Source organism: Oryzias latipes, chromosome 9 (assembly GCF_053564925.1).
Source record: "Oryzias latipes strain Hd-rR chromosome 9, Olatipes_Hd-rR_3.1".
NCBI lineage: Eukaryota > Metazoa > Chordata > Actinopteri > Beloniformes > Adrianichthyidae > Oryzias > Oryzias latipes.
Window position 1 is genome coordinate 31,924,232 of NC_136245.1, and position 17,050 is coordinate 31,941,281.

The 17,050-nt window shown below is 40.8% G+C and overlaps 1 protein-coding gene across 1 annotated transcript in view; it reads right to left on the reverse strand.

Moving 5' to 3' along the window:
- The window catches only part of srrm4 (serine/arginine repetitive matrix 4), a 112,276-nt gene extending 96,588 nt beyond the window's left edge, over positions 1-15,688 (reverse strand). The window contains exons 1-2 of the mRNA XM_078953283.1: positions 15,159-15,688; positions 9,516-9,597 (exon numbers count right to left, since the gene is read on the reverse strand). The gene's annotated coding sequence lies outside the window, so the exon portion shown is untranslated. The remainder of the gene's footprint in view (positions 1-9,515; positions 9,598-15,158) is intronic.
- Positions 15,689-17,050: the final 1,362 nt, after the last annotated feature.

Here is a 17,050-nt window from a genome sequence, read left to right on the forward strand (position 1 = left end):
GAACTGCAACAGCAAATAATAGAGGAGGCTGGATAGCAAAGGAAAAGCTGGAAACAAGAAGCAAACAGCACAATAAATCATTTGAAGTTGACGCCTGTACATGTTTGCATTTATGTGAGACTGCTGAGAAGCTTGAAGCACAGCTGTCGGTTACTGCAGACCTTCTGATCCTGTGTTGACCACTGGCTGACAGCTCACGTCTGTGGTGTGCCGGGCGGGGTGACACATGCAGGCGGCCCACAAACAGACCTCTAAGACCCAGACGCTGTGCAGTACTGTGAATTTTCATGTAAAATCGATTGGATAAAGATTGTCAGAATGTTGTATTTAGAAAAAAAATTGTTAAATGTGTGGTTGATAGATTTTTATGGATTTCATGTTTCTAAGAGCTGTCAGCAAAATAGGAGGGTACAGCAACAGATTTTAAGTTTGCTAAACGACCCACTAAATTTAAAAATAGCTTCAAAAATGTTCGTAGTTGAAAAAAAAGGTTAAATGACCCTGTAGAATGTGCAGGAAGGGTAAATACCGTATTTTCCGGACTATAAGTCGCCCTTTTTTACAGTTTGGCAAGGGGTGCGACTCCGCAGCGACTTATATTAGAAATAAATTGAAATAAATACATTGTTAACCCCCTGTTATGTTCATTTGTGAGGAACAGAGATGATGTTCCTGGGTCAATTTGATGTATGTTAAGTGTTAAGTGACTCAGAGAATCAGCAAACTTTTTTTTACAGTAAGATCTTGAAGGCTAACAACATAATATTCTATTTTCCAATGATTTCATAGATTCAGAAATGCAATAAAAATGACAACTGTTTCTACAAATACAGGATGAAAACAGAGTATTAGTTGGCCAATGATGCTTCATGAAAGGAATAAATAAATAAGTATGAGAAAGAATTACTGTGAAATTATGAGATAAACAGTCTGCTATGATTGTGTCATATGAGGTTGTGCAAGTTATTAGTTCTTGGTCTCAGATTTTGTCAAAGAAATTTCCCGTCAAAATGCGACTTATAGTCCAGTGCGACTTATCTGTGTTTTTTTCTACTTTATAATGCATTTTTGGGCTGGTGCGACTTATACTCAGGAGCGACTTATAGTCCGGAAAATACGGTAGTTTGATACCCCATGCCAAAAGGGCAACATACTGGCACTCGGCTCAAAAAAATAAGGTACCGGTAAGTGGACAAGGATAGGAAAAATAATAGCGAAAACAATCCGGTTGTTACAGCCTAGGACTGAATGAATCTGTTTGAAATGAATTCAGAAAATTTGTAAAACGATAGTTTTGGTGCTGGAATGTTTTCATTTTAAGAAATGAACAGTGGAATATTTTCCTCCAAGCTCTGTAATCTTGTGTTCTTTGAAAATGAGTCATTTCTGATGCACCACCTACCCTCCTGAAAGGGAGGTGAAGAGCAGCTGTTTTTAGTGGATACCAAAATGGAATCAAGTGAAGCAGTCTGACAGGGAGGGGGGCGACGTTTGATTCGTCTCGTCCCCTCAACCTTCTCTTCTTCCCTTATCTTCCCATCCTACTGTGACATTTTCCAAGAAAAGCTGTGCAGGTGAAAACAAGAATCCGGCTCACTTAAACATCCACTGGACAAAAAGGGTCAAGAATCAGCATGAACACTCAATTCCAGCAGAGATTATAGAGGCTTTGCTTCAGCGCTGCCAATGAGCAGGCGTATTTTCTTTTCCAACGTCACCGTGCCTCAGGCCTTGAGAGCGACGGCTGGCTTTCCAACTGAAGAGCTTTTTATGTAAAGAGAGGTGAATAGGTGCAGCACTGTATGAAGAGATGAATATTAAGCCTGAAAAGGAGGTGTGCAAAAGCATAAATCATGTTATGAGGGTTGAATAGGCTTTAATTTTCAACCTTGAATTGTTTTTTATTTCAAATGTAAACCTATTCAAGTTACTTTAAAAGGTTCTTTTCTCATGTAATTACTTTAAACCCAAAAGCTGCTGATGGCTTTTTTTTTGTTATTCAATATTTAGGAAACAAAAAACGTTAAAAATTAAATCAGATTTTTTTTAAATGTTGCCAAATTAATTTTCTTGTTTGGTCGATTAGAAGTATTTTAAATAAGTTTAGAGGCAGGTTTAACAGGTGATGCCTAAAAATGTGTTTAAAGGTGGCGATGTTGTAAATGTATACACACATTATAGTTCTTCTACGTTTATTTCCATCTAACAAGCATTTTATCAATTTTTGGCTTGACCTCAATAACTAAACAGGAAAGCAAAATCTCATAAATGAAACATCTTCAGAGAGGAAACTGATCTCCAGGTAACCATGGCAACAGTGTCTGCTGCCACAGTCTTCATTCCTGCTCTTGAATCTGACTGACAGGAGAAAAACTTCTGAACTTTGAGGATTGAATCGTAGTGTCCACTTTCCGCGCTAACCGTCCCTGCGAGGCAGTTCCCACTTCTGACGCCGCGTGTCGGGCGGGGTTCGTCCAGGGAAGGTTCTTCAAAATGACCCTGGATGACCTCACCAAGCCGATGAAGGTTTGATTCTTTTTCGCCTTTCTCTTCAGCCCCCCCCAAGTGAATTTACATGGATAATTGATAAGACTTTATGGACACAAAGAAAATGATGCTGTTCTTCAGTCGAGCTTACCCGTCACAAAAGCTCAGGGACGTGAGGTCACGTGCACAATTCTCCAATAACAGCCAAACTGTTCACATGGTAAACTTGTCCACTTTGATAAGAACACTTATTTATTATGAAGTGGATATTGCAGATCAATGAATATATATATATATATTTTTAAACGTAAATATGCCAGATTTTAGCCATAGGCTACTTCCATCTGTCATCTCCTGGAAGGTCAATGGACGCGTTTCTATAAAATTGTGCAAATTGTATTTGCGATAGTAAATTTGCTTAATGGAAACACGTAAATGTTGGGATAAAAAACTTGCATTTATCGATAAAACCTTTTTGAGCTTGGAGGAGGGGATTTTTTGAGGTGTATAAAAATTGACACTGTATTTCAGAAAACTGCAATGGAAATACTTTTTTCGAGGAAAGAAGTGAGTCACGTGTCCAACAACTCTGCACAGATGGCCAGTTTGCATCCATTTTCTTAATCCACTGGGTTGCTGGAGCATGTCCCTGCTACTGGTGGGCAAGGGAGGGATCCACCCTGGACAGATCGCCAGCGTGTCGTAGGGCTCATGAGGCTGGAGCGATCGCACTCGCTGCCCCGGATCCCGGCATGACAGCTCGCCATTCCAGGATCCGGCAGAGCTCGTTTGCTTGCCATGTCGGCACTCACAGAAAGCTTCTGCTGGATGGGCAGGCAGCCAATACAGACATCTTAAGTCTTATTTGTTTCTTATTTTCATATAGACAGTAAAACACAAGATCCTTCCTGTCTTTATTGAGACCTTCTCTGAACTAATGTGGGTCACAAAGACATGGAAGTAACCACAGAAAGTGGCTTATGCAGCGGGAGTGAAGCAGGAGAGTTCATGAACCCAGACATGGAGACGTGATCATCGATGCTTCTGAAGAGCTTATATTGTTCACATCCGTGTTTTTGAATGGCTTATCGCGTGAGTTGGTTTGTGTTAATAATTTTGATTTAATGAAAACAGTGTAATCGGAAAATTGTGTTGTTGTTTATTTACATTTCTAGAATTTCGATAAAGTTAGTGGAAACACGGCTAACCTTAGTGAAGAAATAAAATGAGGAAGAAACTGCACAAAATATTATAAAACCGAGGTAAAAGATGAAGTTTGTCCATCATGTTTGCCCTTTACCTTTTGGCATGAAGTAATACCAGGTATGTTTCATACCATAAAACTTATAAGTTTGCAGATACTGAAGACGCCTTTGAAAAAACTCGAATGCCCCAGAGTTACTACCTTTTCCGCTTTCTCATCATTTCTTATTTCATTTTTATGAAATAAGAAAAGGACGACATCCTGAGGGCCTTCTCCATATTTCTGCATATGTTCTTCATGTCTGTCTTCCGTCTCCCGGTGCATCATGTCTGCACCCCGGATCGTCTCCATCTCCCCTGCCTCGCATCTCCTCGCTCCGTCATCCCTGACTCTCAGCAGCACATATCTGCGGAAAACTAATGATAATGGACTTTGCTCCCTGATGTGGGAATTCTGCAATCAGCCGCTCTGCGTGACACATCGTTGATGGCCTTAATTTTCTCAAACTTGAATGCCCCTCAAGATCATCAACAGCGAGCAGACAGAGCACACAAACAAACACCGCTAACAAAGACAGAGTAATTAATTCTGCCAGCTCCACGTTGATGTCGCAGCAATTCAATCAGCGGTGGGGAAATCTCTGAATACCACAAATCCAGCTTGTGACCTTCTCGTCTTGAATCATTCAACCTTCCTTTCAAAAGTAATCATTGAAAGCCAAACGAGGAGAATTATATGTTTTTCCTTTAGATAGAGCGACAACATCCTGACCAATTTTTTTAGATTTGTCAGCAGTGCATCAATCTTTAATGTGTTTTTTATGCAGAAAAGTTGGAATGATTCATGCGATTCTCCCATGACGGAGACTGAATTTATCAAGCAGTGATATTTTAGGACAAGCATTCATCTCTGGAGCTGAAGCAGATGCATTTAGTCATCCTGACAAGCTAATTATGTACTTAACAAATAAATATGTTCACAAACGCTGATATCACTTCATCTTTTCCGTACAGCACCTATTTTTGATGATTTGTTCACATCTGTTTATGAAACGATGCCTCACAGGTGACTCAAGCAGAAATTATTTAAAAAAAAGTTTCTTTAAAAAAAGACCCCACTTCCCATCGCCCACCTTTTTCTGAGCTCTCCAAAGCTGACAGCGCTTCACACCCCAACCTAACATTACCGGTGCAACAAAAAGAGAAGGAATTTAGAGCTATCCAGCTGTACAGTTTAGATCAAAGACCGATGTGGATTTATTTGTCTGCAAGTGGAAGCATCAGAATGGAGCTTGGTGCACATTTTCTACGTCACAAATATGATCTTTTTCAAAAAGCCTTTTCATTATCCGATCCTGATTGACAACGATTTGCATAAATAAATAGTAAGACATGCTATTTTAAGCTTAAGTTTCTTTATATATGTCCATCATCATCAAAAAATGTTAAAAACACAAAACCACACTTTCATCCGTCTTTAAACTTGAACTCTCCAATGCAAACAGAGGTCATTTTGGGAGAAGTTGCAAAGAAAGAGAGAAATCATCATTGCCACTGATGATATTATGAGTTTGTTTCTGCTGCTGCACTTTTTATAATCCCGGTTTTCAGAAAGTTTTTCGAGTAAATTGTGTAATATTTTGGAAAATGGTGTGCAAGTAATGTGATTGCACCCGTGTAAGCCAGAGAGATAAACGTGGCGGCGTGAACCGCTTTTCCTGATGTCCTTGGACGCATTGTTGTTGTTTTTTCCTTACAGAGCCTCTGACATGCCAGTTGGTTGGGGTTTTGTGTTTCTATCTCTGTTGGTGAACTACAAGTAAAGCATTTTGAAGCTGAAAAACCCTCCTCCATTAAAATCAGCTCAGCACTCACCAGCAGTTGCTGGCGTTTGGGGGCTCTCATAAACGCCGTGTCTGAGCTGTCTGCTGTTTCTGCTTCCAGGGATGCTCAAGCACCGGGCAGAACAACAGTCCGCCCCCACCCCTACCCCTACCCCTGTGTGAGTTCTGCTGTGGTCACTGCAGAGCATCAAAGCCAGCTGTCTCGCTTTAATCTCCTGGCACAGCCTTGCAGGGATCTGGCCAGCCTGACAGCGAGGTTCAGCCCGTGTCTGTGTCCCTGTGGGCGCAGAGGGAGTAACTCCTCACACTGATGTGTCCTTCTCCGCCACACATCAGAGTCCTCGCTGTGGTCTTATAGTCTTTGTTTTCTTTTATCTATCTGCCTCATTTGTTGGGCGAGCGATCGCCCATGCTGGCGAGCAGGAGTATGTTTGTGGGGTGATGCCACAGTGGAGAAATGGCAGCTCATCACAGGCATCTGCTGCTCTCAGATGCCAGCATCGCTTCAGCACAAAACATGCCAAACCGTTGGAAGAGAAAACATAGAATTTGACACGCTTTGGTCTTATTTTATTTTTTTTATGTTCATCTTTTTTTGACAGTTCGGGCTTGTATTGCGAGAAATCGGCTCTCGGAGCAAAGCAAGAAGCCCTGAGCAGTGTGTCATTACTCTTCGAAAACACACATATACCTGATGTTTTAAGGGGACACTTTGCACTGGGGTGCCGGTGGCTTAGGCGGGCTTTGTGAAGGGCACATTTCTCACTGTCAGTCCTGTCCCAGAGGAAAAACACGTCAAGGTGGAGGTGGAAAAGTGGAATATAGTTAAGTGAGCACATAGAAAAGTGAGATAAAACTCACCTGTTAAAGGTCTTAAGTCTAAAATCTGATAATTTTAATTTAGGTTAATGTATCGGTGACTATGTGCTGTCTGTAACTTTATAGGATTAAATTCAATTCAATTTTATCTATATGATATTACAAAACAACAGTCTTCACACCACCTTTTGCACAAAATAGCCCACTTGTTAAACAAACTAGTCCACGTATCGCACAAACTTTTCCACTTGCATATTTCCAGACTCGGCAGCTCTCGTGGTTAATGGTAAATGGCGAATACTTATATAGCACTTTTTTACCTTCTTCGAAGGCCCAAAGCGCTTTACAGTCACAGACCCATTCACCCATTCACACACACATTCACACACTGGCCCTCTTGTGTGTTAATTTATGTATGTTGAGTGTGCCGATGGTTATAGAAACTGTTTTTTAGTTTGTGTTCTGATTACTCTTTACTGGTGTCCTAAAGGGAACAGTTCAAACTGAGTGTTTTCTGGGTGTGATCCTGCTGGGTTTTTTTAAACCCTGCCTTATCTGCTGAGACAGACCCTTTAATGCAGGAGCTGTCATTTCATGTGATTCACGCTCTTTTAACTACCGTGGTTATTCGACCGTTTTCACCACAGGTCCCAAACTCTGCTTTACTACTTGTTTTCTAACTAACCTACAATTGTAGCTCCTTATTGGCATAACTCACCTGATAAGGTAATCAGCAGCTTAAAATAGCATGTCTCGTGGAAACTTTAACATACAAACCATGCAAGTAATTAAAATACAACTGTAAATTAGTTTATAATAAAAAAAAGAAAAAATAATGTTATTAATAACTATGCCTGTCATACATACACAAGTATTTGTACTGTGTATTTTTTAAATACCATTTCAATTTAAATAGGCTCTAAGTCACACATAAAGGTCAGAGGCAATTACATTAGAGATTACAGTCACTATATTACCAAAAGTATTTGCTCACCCATCCAAATGATCAGAATCAGGTGTCCTAATCACTCGGTCTGGTCACAGGTGTCAAGCCCTCAGGAATGCAGACTGTTTTTTTTACAAACATTTGTGAAAGAATGGGCCGCTCTCAGGAACTCAGGGAATTCCAGCGTGGAACTGTCGTAGGACACCACCTGTGCAGCAAATCTAGTCGTGACATGTCCTCACTTCTGAAGATTCAAAGTTAACTGTCAGCTCTGTCTGAACAAAATGGAAGAGTTTGGGAACAACAGCAACTCAGCCTCCAGGTGGTAGACAACGTAAACTGAAGGAGAGGGGTCAGCGGATGCCGAAGCGCATCGTGCAAAGAGGTTGCCGACTTTCTTCATAGTCAGTTGCTACAGAGCTCCAAACCTCATGTGACCTTCAGACTAGCCCAAGTCCAGCACACAGAGAGCTTCATGGAATGGGTTTCCATGGCCGAGCTGCTGCATCCAAGCCAGAAATAATCAAGAGCAATGCAAAGCGCCGATGTAGGGATGTAAAGCACGCCGTCACTGGACCCTAGAGCAGTAGAGACACCTTCTCTGGAGTGATCCATCTGGAAATCTGATGGACGAGTCTGGGTTTGGATGTTGCCAAGAGAACGGTACATTTAGGACTGCATTGTCCAGAGTGTTAACTTTGGTACAGGAGGAATTATGATGTGGGCTTGTAATAATAATAATAATAATAATAATAATAATAATAATAATGGATTGGATTTTTCTGCGCTTTTCCAGATGCTCAAAGCGCTTACATTGTGTCCATTATTCCTTCACTCCTCATTCATACTTGGTGATGGTAGCTATGGTTGTAGCCACAGCTGCCCTGGGGCAGACTGGAGGCGTGGCTGCCATTTCGCGCCTACGGCCCCTCTGACCATCACCATGATCATTCATGCACATTCACACACCAGTGGAGCCACACTGGAGGCAAGGAGGGTGAAGTGTCTTGCCCAAGGACACAACGACATTTTGGCTGGTGGGAGCGGGGATCGAACCGCCGACCCTTCGATCATAGCTTGTTCTTCGGGACTTGGGCTTGGCCCTTTAGTTCCAGTGAAAGGAACTCTGAATGCTTCAGGATGCCAAAACATTTTGGACAAATCCATGTTCCCAACATTGTGGGAACAGTTTGGAGCGGCCCCTTCCTCTTCCAACACGACTGTTCACCAGAGCACAAAGCAAGGTCCATGGACATGGATGACTGGTCTGGTGTCCATGAACATGACTGGCCTGCACAGAGTACTGACCTGAACCCCAGTGTTCTCACAAACACCCCAAAAAGCCGCCTTCATTCTTCCTCATAGAATCCAACACAGAAAAGTGAGTTTTGTGTGGCAACATTAACCTCACACCGTGTCGTAGTTTGACACAATGAACGGACCATTTTTCTGTCAGATCTGCTTGTTGTGGCAGACTAGATTTAAATATTGCAAAATGAAACGTGAGATGAGATTAAGCATAATGACCTGATCATTAATTAAATCCAAATGCATCACATCACACAGCCCATATGGTGGTGAGCTGGAAACTGTCTTCCCCGCAGTGTTATATTTTAATTTAGTGAGGAACCAATTATGCTTGAAAGATTTAATTTTACAGAACTGATCTGAGCTCAGAGACCGGAGAACAAGCTCTTCGGAGTTCCAACGCCGTTTCAGCTGCTGTGTCTAAACTGTTTCCTGTAAGATTTCTTTTACAAAACTATTTGGCGCGTGGTATGGATTCATTCACATGTTGTTAGTCCATTTGCATCAAACTTCAGGATATTGCATTTTGATGTCTGTTTTATGGTATGCCTGTGATGTCATAGAAAATTTAAATGAAAGGGTAATTCATATGCATAAACTTCTTTGATAAATTATTTCTTTGATTATACATCACATCAAAGCTGTAAATCTGACAAACCTTTTCAATTACCCTCAAATAGTTTGAAGGTAAACTTTTGTGAGGAATATACAACTAAAGTAAATATAAAGAATGCAGGACATGAAATACATAACATTTTTTTTTTACTGTCAGCACCAGAGCAGGGTGCTGGTGTCTGAACACGGCTCTCATCTGGAAAGAACCGCAGCATTTTCAGGCCGATTCGGACTAAACCAAGCAGTTCAGTTTTTTCTATTAAAAGGTGCAAAGAGCTTTGGTCACTTCTTACCTTTGCTTGACTTCTGCTGAGTCTTCTGTGAGACACTCATGCTTTCACTGAACAGAAGCGCCCGTCACTGATGGTCCACACTCTGCAAAAATCCAACAAATTTAAATTAGTCAAATGGATAATCATTTGAAAAATGTAAAATGAATGAATTTATCTGTTGCATCCATTTGATCATTTTATTGATAAAAGTTCCATTTATTTTCGCTCAAAATCTCTTTTCAAAAGAACAATAAATGTCTCCATCCATCTATTTTCTTCTGATCATCTAGGACCAGCTCGTGGGGGCAGCAGCTTGAGCAAAACCGCCCAGACTTCCCTCTTCCCTGCAAGTTACTTCTTCTTCTTGCTCATCCAGGGGCATCATGGGATATTCCCAGTCAGTCGGGAGACATCGTCTCTCAAGTGTGGTCTCTGGAGCCTCCACCCAGTGAGACATTCCCAAAACACCAGAGAGCTCTTGAAGGCGGCGTCTGGACCAGAGCTCCAGCCCCGTGCAGTAAGCTCGCTCCGGCCACTTTTATTCAGGACCTCGTTCTTTCTGTCATGACTATAGGTGAGAATTGAAACAAAGCTCAAGCGTTGAATTGAGAGCTTTGCTTTCTGGCTCAGCTCTCTCTTCAACAGCTGACTCTTCTCTAATCTGTCTGTCGGCCTCACGCTCAGATCTTTCCTCACTTGTAAAAAAGACCCCAAAATAATTACGGTAGACTTCTGCACCTGGGGCGGGAGCTCTACATCCACCCAGGGAGGACAAACTGCCTCTCAGGATGGTTTAAAAAATACTTAACCAAATTTAACAAATAAAGTAACGTAAACTTATATTGAATCTAAAATCTAGTTACGGGAAATCACAATCCTGGGAATTGAAATGGAACCAATATAGTTTTGCCACATTGCAACAGACCCAAACACTTCTGATTTGAACATCTGGATATTAAATTTGTAAAAAATACTGGAACAGAAGTGCATCTGTGTTCACTTCTGTTGTTCAACACTAACGTGGATAGACACAGGCTGGATTTAGTCACAAGCCACCCGCCGGTTTCACATTGCAGTTTGCTGGATCCTGTTATCATTTTAAATTGGCCTTAAGGAGGAAGTGGAAGTAATGCTCCTCAGGTAGAACAGTCTCAACAAGATCATACTGTTGTCTGTTTAGTAGTCAGATGGGACTAGTAAACAGTCTTGATGGGACTTGTAAGCATTTTTTGTTGTCACACATTTACTGACAGCAATCACTTTGTTTAAAAAAAATGGAGCAGGCTCTTTTTACAAAACTGCCGTTAAACCGCAAATCATCAGAGACAGAAACCGACCCAGAGTGCTTCTCCTGAACTACGGGGCTGCTCTTTTCATTTAGGAACTATCAGTTCCTTACTTTAAGTAGCTTTTAGAGGCTTTCAGACATAATCGGCGGAGAGCACATTTATCGTGTTTGACAAGCTAAGGCTTGTATTGAAATGTGTGTAATAATGTCTGCCATTAAAACGCTCAGTCACAGAGCCGTGCCGAAGATGTGACAGATAAAAACATTTAGTGGGAGTTCCTGTTTGCAGTAATGGCTGAGTAATGATAAGATGCTAGAGGAAGACAAAATAAACATGAGCGATTTACATATTCACCTCTGTTTTACTTCAGGATACATGTTAATGTAAAAAGGCTTACATTGGGATCATTATCGGCACTATATATACAAGCACTGCAAATACAAGTAAAGACACAGAAGCTCAAGCTGTTTAAGCATTCCTGTAGTAACTGCGGCTCAGGCTGTGCACTCGTTTGCAGAAGCTGTGGGTTACCAAAATGGAGGTACCGGGTCGAAACAATCTAGCAAAAGAATCCTGTAAATGTTTTGTTCTGTAAATGTAAATACTTTGATCCAAATACAGGATCTACCTGGGCATTGTATATTTTTAAAATAAATGTGAAATAATTTTAACCTTGTCTGTGAGCAGCAGCAGCATGGATGGTTGTCTCAGCATTTGCCTGGTGAACATTGTAAGTACGTCTGCTGTGCTGTAAAGGGTGGAGTTGTTTTTCATTTATTATGTACAGTGGTTCCTGTGATAGGTGAAATCAGCAAAGTAGTCTTTTTTATTACAGAAATTTTAGGGCTATAAAATCACTGACAACACATTTTATACAATTTTCCCAAACAGATATTACCATTCAAACACTTTTCGCTCTTATTTAAACTCTCAATTTTAAATATTTTATACAGAAAGATCTGTTAGGGATCAAGGATTTATGTACATTATGTACATTTTACAAGCTAAACGTATTCTGGACAGGAGACAAGGCACAGAGGAGATCAATGGTCTATGGCCAATCAGGACGCAAAACAACGAAAACATGCATGGTTCTTGTGATGTTGATGTTGTGCAACCATTTTTACTTAAAATGGCTTGATGGTTTAAAACAATAGTATTGATTATATATTAAAACTGTTACACATCTGCTGGCTGGACGGACGGACGGAGTCAAATTAACTCAGAGGAGTCGTGGCCACCCAAAGTTCAATATGTTTAAGAGGTTGATGAAGTGAATTAAGAACAAAATCCATTTTTTCTGGTATAAAACTTTGTCTCCATAGATTAGAAACATTACAGTGATGATCAGTGTAGGGACACATTACTTAAAAAAGTAGTTAGTTACCCAGTATTTTATCCCAAAAGTAACTGAACTACTTTATAATAAATATAACCAGTTGCCAGTAAAACAAACTATTTAGTGTTACTGTTGATAATTATGTTGTTTTTTTAACCAATTTTTAGGTTTTGAGTAAAACAAACATGTACTTGTACGGCCTATGACCTTATATATTTATTACATGGTAAGTATTTTATTTGCAACCAGTAAGTAAGTAAGTAAAAATTTAAATAACCATTCATCCATTCGCCCATCTTCAGAACCCACTGGATCCCTTTTGGGGTCATGGGGCTGCTGGAGCCAGACAGGACACCAGTCTGTTCACACTTACATGCAATTTAGAAATACAAATCAGCCCATGAAGCAAAGAAGCCGGCGTAGCCTCTAGTGTGCACGGGGAAAACATGCAAACTCCACACAGAAAGGTCCCAGCTGGGATTCGAACCAGGGCCTTTTTCCTGTGAGGTGAGGGCTAACCACTGCACAGCCCACATAGCCTATAAATAAGGCGTATTTGGCTCCCATTTAATAAGTTAAAGAAAAATGTCTCAAACAACTAGTCTGGTATACATTTGTGCTTATTTTCTAAATGTTGAAAAATCCTCTCCTTTTGAAATAGTGTGGTCTCCACATTCTTGCATTGACCTTAATACATTTCAAGATGTCTTTACATCTCCACATCAGGCTGCTCTGGACTTCCAGTTTCTGCAGCTTCTTCCACCTGTTTTAAACAATGTTGGCTCTGATTGGCTTCCATAAAACACAACTGTTGGCCAATCATAACTGTTTATCTTCTTGCCGTCTAGCCCTGTTTTCCCTTAATTAAATCAGTTTCTCAAAGACCCACACTGATGAAAGTTGTGTTTTGAGTGTTTTTAACGTGATAAATCACAGGGGGTGGGATTATGCAAGTTCGCTTCCTTCCACTCCCTTTCAAGCAGCATTTGATCTTATGTTATCCTAAGTTTGATACGTCATTGTGTGAATGTATAACTGATGATTGTAATGTTTTTCTGTGTATTTTTCTTATTTAATTGCTTGAAATAAACTGTTGCAAATCAAATCATTTCAAATCAAAAGCGGGTTTTTTGTGGCAATTTTCTGGTGATGGAGGACATATATAACGGGAATTAAACTCAAAATTGTATTTCTGAGTATAACATTCAGTGATGGTGAGATAAAACAAAAAGAGTAAGAGGATCCATTTCCAGAAATACCCAAAGCGGTTACTTTAAATCAAACCCTTACAAACAATGGTGAAGGACCTAAAACAATAAAGGTTTCTGCTGTTTAGAGACTGATTTAGTTTGACACAATCAAGAATACAATTGCAAGTTGAGCTAACTGGGACTGGTGGTGACTCGTTTCAGTCTTTTCCCTGAAAACGTCTTCAATACTTTGGGGGTCTTCACATAACACAGAGAGCTTTGCTTTGAAATCCCTGGCATTTTAACACACTTGAGTCTTTGGGTCTCTTAAACCTTTCTCAGTTTAGTTTCTTAGACAGGGAGAAAAATGTGATGGCTGCCTCTTTCTTGTTGCACGTTTAAATTTAATCTTTGTGTTGTTACAGTTAGCTTGAATGTTTTTAGTTATTTACCCAGAGGAGCCTGTGTTTTACACTGTCGGAAGTGTTAAATGCTTGTTTAAGGTTATTTCCTCCACATAGGAGTTGCTCTTGCAGTCAGATCTTTGTGTCTCAGTGCAGTTTAATTTACCTCGTGTCTAATTAGTCTGTTCCAGCTCAGATTCACGCAGGCATCAAGGTCAAGATGGTGGTTAGGATCCTTTCTTGTGCTGCGTCACGCTCGGTCAGCACACGAGATCAACTATCGGAGAGCCTGGCTGCTTTTGTGCGAGCAGCTGTAACTGCCTCCCTGCAGTCGCTGCCACGAATGATTATCACTTCGCCCATTAAAGCAGTGAGCAATGCGCCCTCCCTCCAGGACCGCTGCCCGTCTCCTCCATCACCGCCACTGACCCTGGTGTTAGCTCAGAGCTGCCACACGGTCCAGGCAAAAAGAAAGCGCCGGTGGCGCCGTCCTTGCCAAGACCTCGTTTGCTGCTCTCAGGCAGGGAGTGAACCAACAACCCTCGTGGACTTGCTTCATGTTTGTCTGGTGCTGTGCTCCGATGATGAAAAGTGACTGCTGAAGGTTCGCGATGTAGATTTGAAGAAGAAGAAAAAAATGCAGCGCTTAGGTCACAGCACCAGACAAACAATGACTAATCCATGAGGCCTTTCGCCCCCTCAGGAGATCATCCAAGACGTTCTAACAAGCCGCTAACTTCTGACTAACTTCTCCAACTGGCTCATTACTGAAGGAGTGTATCATTACTCAGCAGCACACTTAATCATTTTTTTCCTTCCACGTCTGTGAGGCTGTTTTTTGGAGTGTGAAATCACTTCAATGAATTGACTTTTATTTCTGCAACCTAATCGCCGGATAATGGGCTGAGACCCGAAGACGTGTTTGCTAATTTCACATCAATTAATGCTATTCTGGGAAAACCCAATAATTGATTGCTGCAGCACTAACTCGGCTCAACCGCGCCGTTTTCATTTTCAGAGTAATTAGCGGGCTTTGAATTTCAGATCTGATCGTAAATCTTAATCAAGAATCTTTGCATTTATAAGTGGAATTTGAAGCCCTGCGTGTATTTTTGAACCCCCTTAATTCCTTGGTTTATTTTGGGACGGACAAACGTTATTCTGAGCAGAAGAAATGGCTCCGACTAATGCTAGATTTGCACCCTACCATGGTGCTGATTAATGCTGAAAATGTTCATATACAAAGGCTACAGGTGAAAAGCTAATGTGAGAATAAATGCTAAAAAATTGCACAAACGTGAAACAATTATGGAGTCAACTGCAGTTAAGTGAAAAGCTTTATAAATACCTAAAACAGTCCAAAAAGTTCAATTGTTCCTTCATCAAAGTTGTATCTAATGATAACAAAATGATAGCAAAATGTTAGGAATCAGCTAACTCACCTTGTAGAAAATGCTTAGTGGCCTAGTGTTGGAGCATCCACTCTGAGGTTGGTAGGTTCCTGGTTCAAATCCACAGATGAGTCATACCAAAGATGGAACCCAAAGGTTCTTGCTTGACACCCAGCATTGAGGGGTTGGTTGGTTTGGAGGGTTAAACCACCAGCACAGCTGTGTCTGCAGCTCACCACTCCCTCAGGGAAGGGATCAGATCCAGAGAACAAATGTCCCACATCCAAGTGTGTGACAACTAATGGGACTTTAAACTCAGTTGCACATCATTGTAAGGTTCGGATAAATAAGTGTCTGTTTCATGTCTATTTTATTCATGTTTATTTAGGCATCCAGTGTTTATGGTTTCCCAGCCAGTTTATGGATTCCCAGTTGATGTAGGGGATGTTTTCAGAAAAGGAACATGCCTTAAAGGTCAAGAGGAAGTACGGGGGTCCACTCTTGCAGGAGACCAGGTTTGGTGGCAGAAACTTAAACTAAAACATTGCAAAATCCACGGAGAAACAAAAAGGATGACTAAACAGATGACCTGAAAACCAGACACCTAAATACACTGAGGGCAATTACATGAAATCAAGACAGCTGTGAAAGATTGGCAACCTAAACCTGGTGTGATTGACAGGGGGACAAACTCAAAGCAGAACAAGATCAAAACCAAGAACCATAACTGACTAAACCAAATTCAGGAGCTTAATCCTCACATTAAAGCTGTGTGATTTCATATCAGACTCTCTTTTCTTTGCAGGATTTTCACAGAAAATGGGTTTTGGTGTTAAATGAGGGTTTTAAAGTTTTAATGTCTCTTCTACCTTCAGGTTATGTTAGAGTGAAGGGCAAGTTTGAGTGATCAAAAGTCTAGCTTCTTTGCCATTTGTCTCAGATAAAGATGATGCCCTTCATGTTGAAAGAATCAAACTATTGCAACTTTTAGTATAGAAAAAAAAGCATGAAGCAATTTATGCAGACTTTCACATTTGCAGCTCAATTTTCCAAAACATTTTGATCAGTAACCTAAATTCATTTATTGTCAATTCATTATATTCATTCATTTGTTGTCAGAGACAAATGAAAAGTTCCATTTCCCAGCTCCCCTCTTTCCTTTCATGTCTGATCAGCATAGCAACAACCTGAAGCACAGTTTCTGGTCGTTGATCAGACTCAGTCTCCTCTTTCTGCTTATTGAGAGTTTTATCTTTTCATTAGATCAAATGTGCTGACAGAACTGTGTGCGATTCAGCGCTGGCACATGGTGGCAGGTAGATTTGTAGCGGAAACCTTGCTCAGCAGACTGTTTCAAAGTCATTGGCAAAGCCCCTGAAGGACAGATTTAGCACCAAGGAAGAAGAATGGGCATCTCCGGTGCATTCACTAACGGGGTGATGAATGAATTACTGCTCCTAAATTTAGCCGGGCAGTCTACCTTGAAATCAGGCTCGACTTCCATCCTAGGATTGCAGACAGGCTGCACGTTACGTCACAAGCCACGACCTCTATTTCTGCATTACGGGAAAAAGAAGATTGATGGCTCACCAAACATTTCATGGTTGCCAGAATAACATATTGGAGGTGGTGGGTTGCTCACGGAAACGCGGCACATCACTGATCACCGTGTCTGAGAAGAGATCAGGCATCGGATTTAGATCCTTTTAGCTCTCAGACTTATCACGCACTGTTTTGCTTTTCTAAATAACACATTTGGGGAATTGTTGCTCACTCATTTAAACAAAAATAGACAAATGTGTACGCTTGTGATGGTTCATTTCTTTATTTAAGTTACTACAGGTACTTGGGCAAAAATGACCACATTAAAGTAAGATTTTTTTTTTTTACTGCCCAACTTCAGCATTGTAAAAGATCCTTTATGTTTGTTAGCCTTTCTTGAG